Source organism: Arvicanthis niloticus, chromosome 30 (assembly GCF_011762505.2).
Source record: "Arvicanthis niloticus isolate mArvNil1 chromosome 30, mArvNil1.pat.X, whole genome shotgun sequence".
NCBI classification, from domain to species: Eukaryota; Metazoa; Chordata; class Mammalia; order Rodentia; family Muridae; genus Arvicanthis; species Arvicanthis niloticus.
This window is the reverse complement of record NC_133438.1, coordinates 7,476,749-7,484,330: the sequence shown is the minus strand read 5'-3', so window position 1 is coordinate 7,484,330 and position 7,582 is coordinate 7,476,749. Positions and strand designations below refer to the sequence as shown.

Sequence of the window (7,582 nt, the reverse complement as noted above, 5' to 3'; positions counted from 1 at the left end):
CCTCTACCTCCCAAGGCTGAAACTAAAGGCCTGGCTTTTAACCATTCCTGGTTCAAAATAAAAATTATTTATTTATTGTGTGTATTTGGGGTGGTGGAGTGGGTATGTGTGGTGAGATCACGTAGAAATTAAAGAACAACTTCTGGGGGTCCTGGGAGTGGAACTCAAATATCAGACTTGGACAAATACTTTTACCTGCTAAGCCCTTAGCAGGAGGCTCCCGTGTGTGTGTGTGTGTGTGTGTGTGTGTGTGTGTGTGTGTGTGTGTATGTGTATGTGTATAAAATCCCAGACCTGCCAGGCAGTGGTGGCGCACACCTTTAATCCTAGCACTTGGGAGGCAGAGGCAGGCGGATTTCTGAGTTCGAGGCCAGCCTGGTCTACAGAGTGAGTTCCAGGACAGCCAGGGCTACACAGAGAAACCCTATCTCGAAAAAAAAAAAAAAAAAAAAAAATCCCAGACCAGCTTCAAATTTGCCCTGTATCAGAATGGTAGCATTATAGCTATGTGTCACCACACGTGACTTTACTAGGTTTGGTTTGGTTGGTTGCTCACTTATTTGGCCATTTTTTGGGGTTTTGGCAAGACGTTTGACAGCTCTTATGTAGCTCAGGCTAGCCCTGAGTTACCTATAGACTTCAAAATGGCCTTGAACTTTCGGCTTTCTAAATGTTGGGATTACAAGCTTGGGACACCTAGCTGTCCCAGCTTTCAATTCTTTTGGCTGTTCACACAGAAGTGGGGCAGAAATGCCAACTCACTTAGCAATTCTCTTTAACATCTTCTGTGTCTAGTGTGTATATGTGCGTGCATGCTCACACATATGGGAACGCCTAAAATGGTATATCTAAAATGGCCTGTGTATGGAGGTCAGAGGACAACTTGCAGGAGTCAGATCTCTTCTTTTTACCCAGGCAGTATATTCAAGTCATTAGGCTTGGGAGGCAAATGCCTTTTATTACTGAGACTTCGCCATGGCTCCTAATTACCATTTTCTGCTCTCTGTCCGAGCACATCCATTCCTCTAGAGGGTAAAGGCTAGCCTCTGGAATTCTGGAATTACAGTTTATAGTCAACATTCCCTGATAAGGCTTTTTGTTGTTGTTGTTGTTTTGTTTGTTTTCTTTTGTTTTGTTTTTTAAGGCAGGGTTTCTCTACCTAGTCCTTGCTATCCTGGAACTCGCTATGTAGACCAGGCTAGCCTTTGCCTCCTGAGTGCTGGGATTAAAGTCCTGTGCCACTACTTCTTGCTTTGATAAGGCTTAATTTTTAGAGGAACTACTGATGAAGTTAATGACCCTTTGATCATGTAAGTGAAGACTTTACTTCAGAAGAGCAGAAGGTCTTTAAAATTCTTAACATGTCTAGATTAAGATGATGATATCAAAGGACCCTAGGTAGTTCATATTTTATATTAAAAATGAATGTTCCACCCCAAGAGACCTCTGTTTTGCCTATTTTTGGGGGGGGGCTAAATAATGGTTTCTATTCTCTTTTGAGACATGCTTTTGAATAGCCCTGGATGGACTCAAATTCACTAAGTAGCCCAGGCTGGGTTTGAACTCTTATCTCCCAAATACTGAGATTATAGGTATATATGACCACATCCGGCCCTTTTAAGAACAGAAATCTCTATAGGCAGGATATGCTGGTGCACACCTATAATCCTAGCACTTGGAGGCAGGACGATCAGGACTTGAAACAGAGCTAAGGTGGTAGAGTCCTTGTGTAGCATCTGTTAGGGCCTAAATTCAATCCCAGTACCATACCCACAATAAACCTTATCACAGCCCAATGGGATTATCTTGTCACAAGATATACAGAAAGAGATTATGGGTGGCTCATCCCTAGAATTCTTGCATTTGAGTGGTAGAGGCAGACAACTTTGAGGTGATACATGACACCTGTTTCAAAAGGGACCAGAGGCGATGTCTCAGTGGTAAAGCCTTTTGTTGTCAAGGCTCATGACTCGAGTTTCAGTATCCAGAACCCACAAAGTGGAGAGAACGGTGCCATCCATGGAGAAGGCTGGGGCCCACTTGAAGGATGGAGTCCAAAGGATCATCTCTGCCTATTCTGCTGATGCCCTCATGTTTGTGATGGGTGTAAACCACGAAAATATGACAACTCACTCAAAATTGTCACCAATGCTTCCTGCACCATCAGTTGCTTAACTCTCTGGCCAACATCATCCATGACATCTTTAGCATTGTAAAAGGAATCATGATCATAGTCCGTGCCATCACTGCCACTCAGAAGACTGTGAATAGCCCCTCTAGACAGCTGTGGCATGATGGCTGTGGGGCTGCCCAGAATATCGTCCCTGCATCCACCAGTGCTGCCAAGGCTATGAGGAAAATCATTATGTAGAGTGAAAAATTATAAAGATCATTTTATAAAATATATACATGCTTTTTCTTTACCCCTAGACCTGAGCAAAAGGATGCAGGTTCACTAGTTCCAGAAAGCAGAACTGAATGTAAGATTTTGGACCTTCACTGCCCCGGGATACATTCCACATTCCAGGAGGGGTACATTATCCCTGAGTCAGAGGACACTTGCTAGATTAACATTCAAGAGAGGAAGGGAGAGAGTAATTAACATTCCTCAGACCTCAAGGAAGAGAACCCACCTGTCACCTGTCAGTGGGGAAGGCCCAAAGCAGGAAGACACATTCCTGACCACAAAGAAAGATGCAAGTCATCTCGGTGGTTCCAGGAACTAGATAACTTTCCACTGTTTTTATGTTATGTTTCCATGGTTACCCCTCCCTCCCCCTGCCCCAGGTCTTCCCAGTGTTCCAGAAAGCTGTAATTTAAGTCTAACTAGATGCTCTGCTAACCTAGATACGCTTCTGCCAGCAGGAACTGCCCTCCACCCCCATTGACTGGTACAGCCTGCTGATGTTCAAAAATTGTAAAGCAACCAATCATTTGTAGCCACGTGAAAATTCCTCCCTTTCCCCATCCCGTGCTATAAGAAGCCCCTCAGCTTGCTGGTCTTTTGTCAGTTCAACTCCTGTGTGAGTGAACCGAATTGACCTTAGCTGGCCAACTCTCCCTAATAAACCTCTGCTGATTGCATCCAGGTACAGTGTCTTGCAATTTTTGGGTGGCCGTGATTTCCTGAGACTTGAGTAAGGGTCTCCCGAGTTTGGGGGTGTTCAATTACAGAGCTGAACAGGAAGCTCACTGCCATGGCCTTCTCTGTTCCTATCCCCAGTGTGTCCATCATGGATATCACATACCACCTGGAGAAAGCTGGCAAGTATAATGACACCAAGACCATGATGAAACATGTATCTGAGGGCCCATTAAAGGGTACCCTATGCTGCACTGAGGACCAGGTTGTCCCCTGCAACTTTAACAGTGACATCCACTCTTCTACCTTTGATGCTGAGGCTGGCATTGCTTTTAAGGACAATCTTGTAAAGTTCAATTCCTGGTATAACAATGAGTACAGCAATGGGGTGATGAACCTAATGGCCTACGTGGCGTCCAAGGAGTAAGAAGCCCTGGACCAGCCCACCTCAGCAAGGACACAAGAGAAAGAGAAAGACCCTCTGCTGCTGCTGTCTCAACTCAGCCCCAGACACTTAGCATCTTGCCTCACAGTTTGCATGCCAGAACCCTAGAAAGTAGCCTAGGGAGCCCTAGTCTCTTGTAATATTGTAGCTGCCTGAGGCCATGGAAGAACTGGGTTCACCTGAAAAAGGGGCTGGAAATGAAAAAGTGGGGACAGAGAGGCAAGAAAAGCATGAAGCCAAGACAAAGTTTTCTGATCAAGGCTTGAAGTTTAATATTCAGCTCTTCTAACTTAAAGGGAAAGCCCCACCAAACCCCTTCTTGTTTCAGCTGGAGATGGGTGGGGGAACCCATCCTTAGTTACTGCCAGAGATGGGTAAGGGAACCCATCCTTAGTCACTGCCGGAGATGTCTCAAGGCAAGTTCAGTGGGCAATTTATTCTTCTAAGTTCCTGTAGCAGGTTGTACGCAGCCAAGGTGGGTAACTCCACCTAGGTCCTATTATTTGGTCTATTGTGGTAAACAAGGTCTTTCAGGCCTGCTCAAGGCTGTGGGGAGGGCACAGTTTATCATCAATAAAGTTCACTGCATCCCCTTTGAAAAACAAATTCTGCTTTCTATTTATCTTATATATAAAGGAGAGCAAATAAATACCTGATGAAAATTGGTTGTCCTGGAACTTGCTCTGAAGACCAGGCTGACCTCAGACTCAGAGATCCACCTGCCTCTGCCTCAAAAGAGCCAGGATTAAAGGCGTGTGCCACCACCGCTGGCTTCAGAGGGACTTTTTTCATATCAAAGCAGGATTACAGTTTGCTTCTATGAACAGAACATGTCTCAAGGATCTGTGGCTTCAGGAAGCTAAGTTTCCCCCTGAAGAGGGTTGGTCTAGAAATCAACATGGCCCAGTAATGCTTTCATAGATATCTCTGGGGTTTTCATAGCCTCCATTCTTGTGCCAAGCCTGTTGTTTTTGATAGTGATGCCCATTGCATACTAAAACTGCAAGTCTTTGGCCTTGAGTATTAACTCTTGGTATAAATTTCATTTTCTTCCTTTCAGACGAAACATTCTCAGGGCAAATATCTCAATCATGAGGTTAAGGCGCCATAAGAACCTCGCCCCAAGATGGCGATGGCCACCCGAGGGCCGAGTGAGAAACAAGTCCTTATTAGGTGTGAAGGCTGTGCTTCAAGGTGGCCTGATCTTACGCAAGCGTCACGAGCCTATGGAGAGATGATACCTGGCATGAGTTCATGGGCTCCTGGCAGGGTTTATAAGCTGCGCCCGGGAAGGAATCGCGGGCTCGCCATCTTGACTACCAACGGCTAAGCATCCTGAGTAAGCTGCTGTGAGAAGGAACCGGTTGTTCCGTGTCTTAATTCCTGCTGGTCAGGGTTGGCACGGCACATCATGCTAACTAAAGTAGATTAAGAGGATTCAAATGCAGGTCACAGTTGTGCTTGGCACTGCCCTGCTCTGAGCCAGGTGTACAGGCACAGATGTACTATGACGCATGGATGACACAGAGGGGACAAAGGGTGGCTTTTTTAACATATATTTATTTTTATTAATGTGTGTGCATGTGTGTGTGTGTGTGCATGTGTGTGTGTGTGTGTGTGTGTGTGTGTGCCTACCTTCCACATATGCAGACCAGCTGCAGCAGAGGACATGTAGAGCTTTTAAAATGTTGTCTTACAGGCTGGAGTGTGACACATGCATTTCATCTCCACCCTGGGAACAAAGGCAGGTAGATATCAGAGAGTTTGAGGTCAGCCTGGTCTACCTAGTGGATGCCTAGACAGCAGGAAATGCATGGTGAGAACCTGTTTCAAAATTAATTAAAATTCAGTCCTAGAAACTCTCAACCTTCTAACAATCGAAAAGCAAAAAAAAAAAAAAAAAGTCACCAGGCAGCATCTGACACCCAGGCTGAGGTTTTCCCACTTTTTTGTAACCTGCTCACCTGATGTTTCCGTTGATTTTTGTTTGTTTCATTGGTTGGTTTTGTTTTGTTTTTTCTTTTTTTTAAAAAATATTCATTTTATGTATGTAAGTACACTCACTATCACCGTCTTCAGACACACCAGAAGAGGGCATCAGATCCCATTACACATGGTGGTGAGCCGCCATGTGGTTGCTGGGAATTGAACTCAGAACCTCTGGAAGTGCAGTCAGTGTTTTTAACCACTGAGACATCTCTCCAGCCCGGTTGGTTAAATCGTTATTTTAAATATCTTTTGTGCTGTAATTACTAAACCCTCTTGCAGTTGCTTCCAAGTTGAATATGTCTTCCATGCCGTCCTGAATCTGTATGTTCTAACCTGGAAGCCATGGTCACTCATGTTTGACTCAAGAATAAGCTCTTACCCAGAGGGGTGGCATGCATTTGGGAGGCTGAGACAGGTGGATCTCTATGAGTTTGAGGCCTGTCTGGTCTACATCATGAGCTCCAGGCCAGCCAGGGCTTCATTGTGGGTGAAACTCTGTTTCAAAATTAAAGGAAAAACTCTTTTAATTTGAAATGGAATCTTGAACTCAAAGAAGCTACCTGCCTCGGGTAAGAATAACCATTTATTTCCTGCAAGGTGAGAGCTATATTTCATTCTAACACTCTTTTCTTTTGTTCTTTTTTTTTTCCTTTTTTTGTTGTTTTGTTTATTTATTTATTATATGTGAGTACACTGTAGCTATCTTCAGACAGACCATTACAGATGGTTGTGACCCACCATGTGGTTACTAGGAATTGAACTCAGGACCTCCAGAAGAGCAGTCAGTGCTCTTAACTGCTGAGCCATCTGTCCAGTCCCATGATTTCTCTGTTTAGCCGAGGCTGTTCTGGAACTCCCTCTGAAGATCAGACTGGCCTTGAACTCACTTGAACTTCAGATCACTTACCAATGGGATTAAAGGCGTCCATCACCTCCATGCTCCTCTTTCCAAAACTGTCTTTTCTTTCTTATTCTTTTTTTCCCCAGTTTTTTGGGGTTGTTTGGTTTTTTGTTTTGTTTTGTTTGTTTTGTTTTTTTGTTTTTGGGGGGGTTTGTTTTGTTTTGTTTTGTTTTTCAAGACAGGGTTTCTCTGTATAGCCTTGGCTGTCCTGGAACTCACTCTGTAGACCAGGCTGGCCTCAAACTCAGAAATCTGCCTGCCTCAGCCTCCCAAGTGCTGGGATTAAAGGCGTGCGCCACCACTGCCCGGCCTGGGAGAAGCAATTGCTAGTACTTTAAGCCATTGTTGCCATAGAGAACCCTGCTGATGTCAGCATCTCTTTCAGGAACACTGAGCTCTCAAGTTGTGCTAAAGTTTGCTATTGCCACTGGAGTTGCTCCAACTCCTGGTTTCTTCATACCTGGGACCTTCAGTAACTAGATCCAAATGACCTTCAGGGAGCCACAGCTTCTAGTGATGACTGATCCCTTTGCTGATCACCAGACCATCACAGAAGCATCTTCTGTCAACCTGCCTGCCATTGCTCTAGGCTATGTGGACATTATATCACATATCACAACAAGGGGACTCATTCAGTAGGTCTGATGGATTGGATGCTGGCTCAGGAAGTTCTCTACATGCTTGGTATCATTTCCCATGAGCACCCACAGAGGGTTTGCCTAATCTCTACTTCTACAGAGACCTAGAGGAAATGAAGTTCACCACTGTCCAGCGAGAGGTTAGAAGGCTTGTCTGAAGGTGCACAAATGTCCTCTGGCAGTTTCCTACTAATGGCTGGAATGTCCAGCCAGCAGCCCACCCCCGGCCAGCAGCTCTTGCAGCACAGGTTGGAGTTAACACTGACTTGTCCTGGCTGTTCTGCAGGTACCTAAGCAAAGGGAAAGAAGGCAAAAATAAAGTTCCCAAAAGCTAAGGGAAAATACAAATGGCTGTTTTACTAGGTAAAATTTTAAACCACTTAAGAGCCCAAGAAAGGAGGTTTGGTTTTGTTGTTGTTGTTGTTGTTGTTTTGTTGTTTTTCCTTCTCCCTTTCGCTCTGGCCCTGCTCACTCTGGCCCAAAGGTTTTTATTTATTTATTATATGTAAGTACACTGTAGCTGTCTT

General features: G+C 44.7%; 1 pseudogene; it reads left to right on the top strand.

Annotated features, from left to right (window-relative positions):
• The first annotated feature begins 1,965 nt into the window (after positions 1–1,965).
• LOC143440597 (glyceraldehyde-3-phosphate dehydrogenase pseudogene) lies at positions 1,966–3,509 on the top strand (annotated as a pseudogene).
• Positions 3,510–7,582: the final 4,073 nt, after the last annotated feature.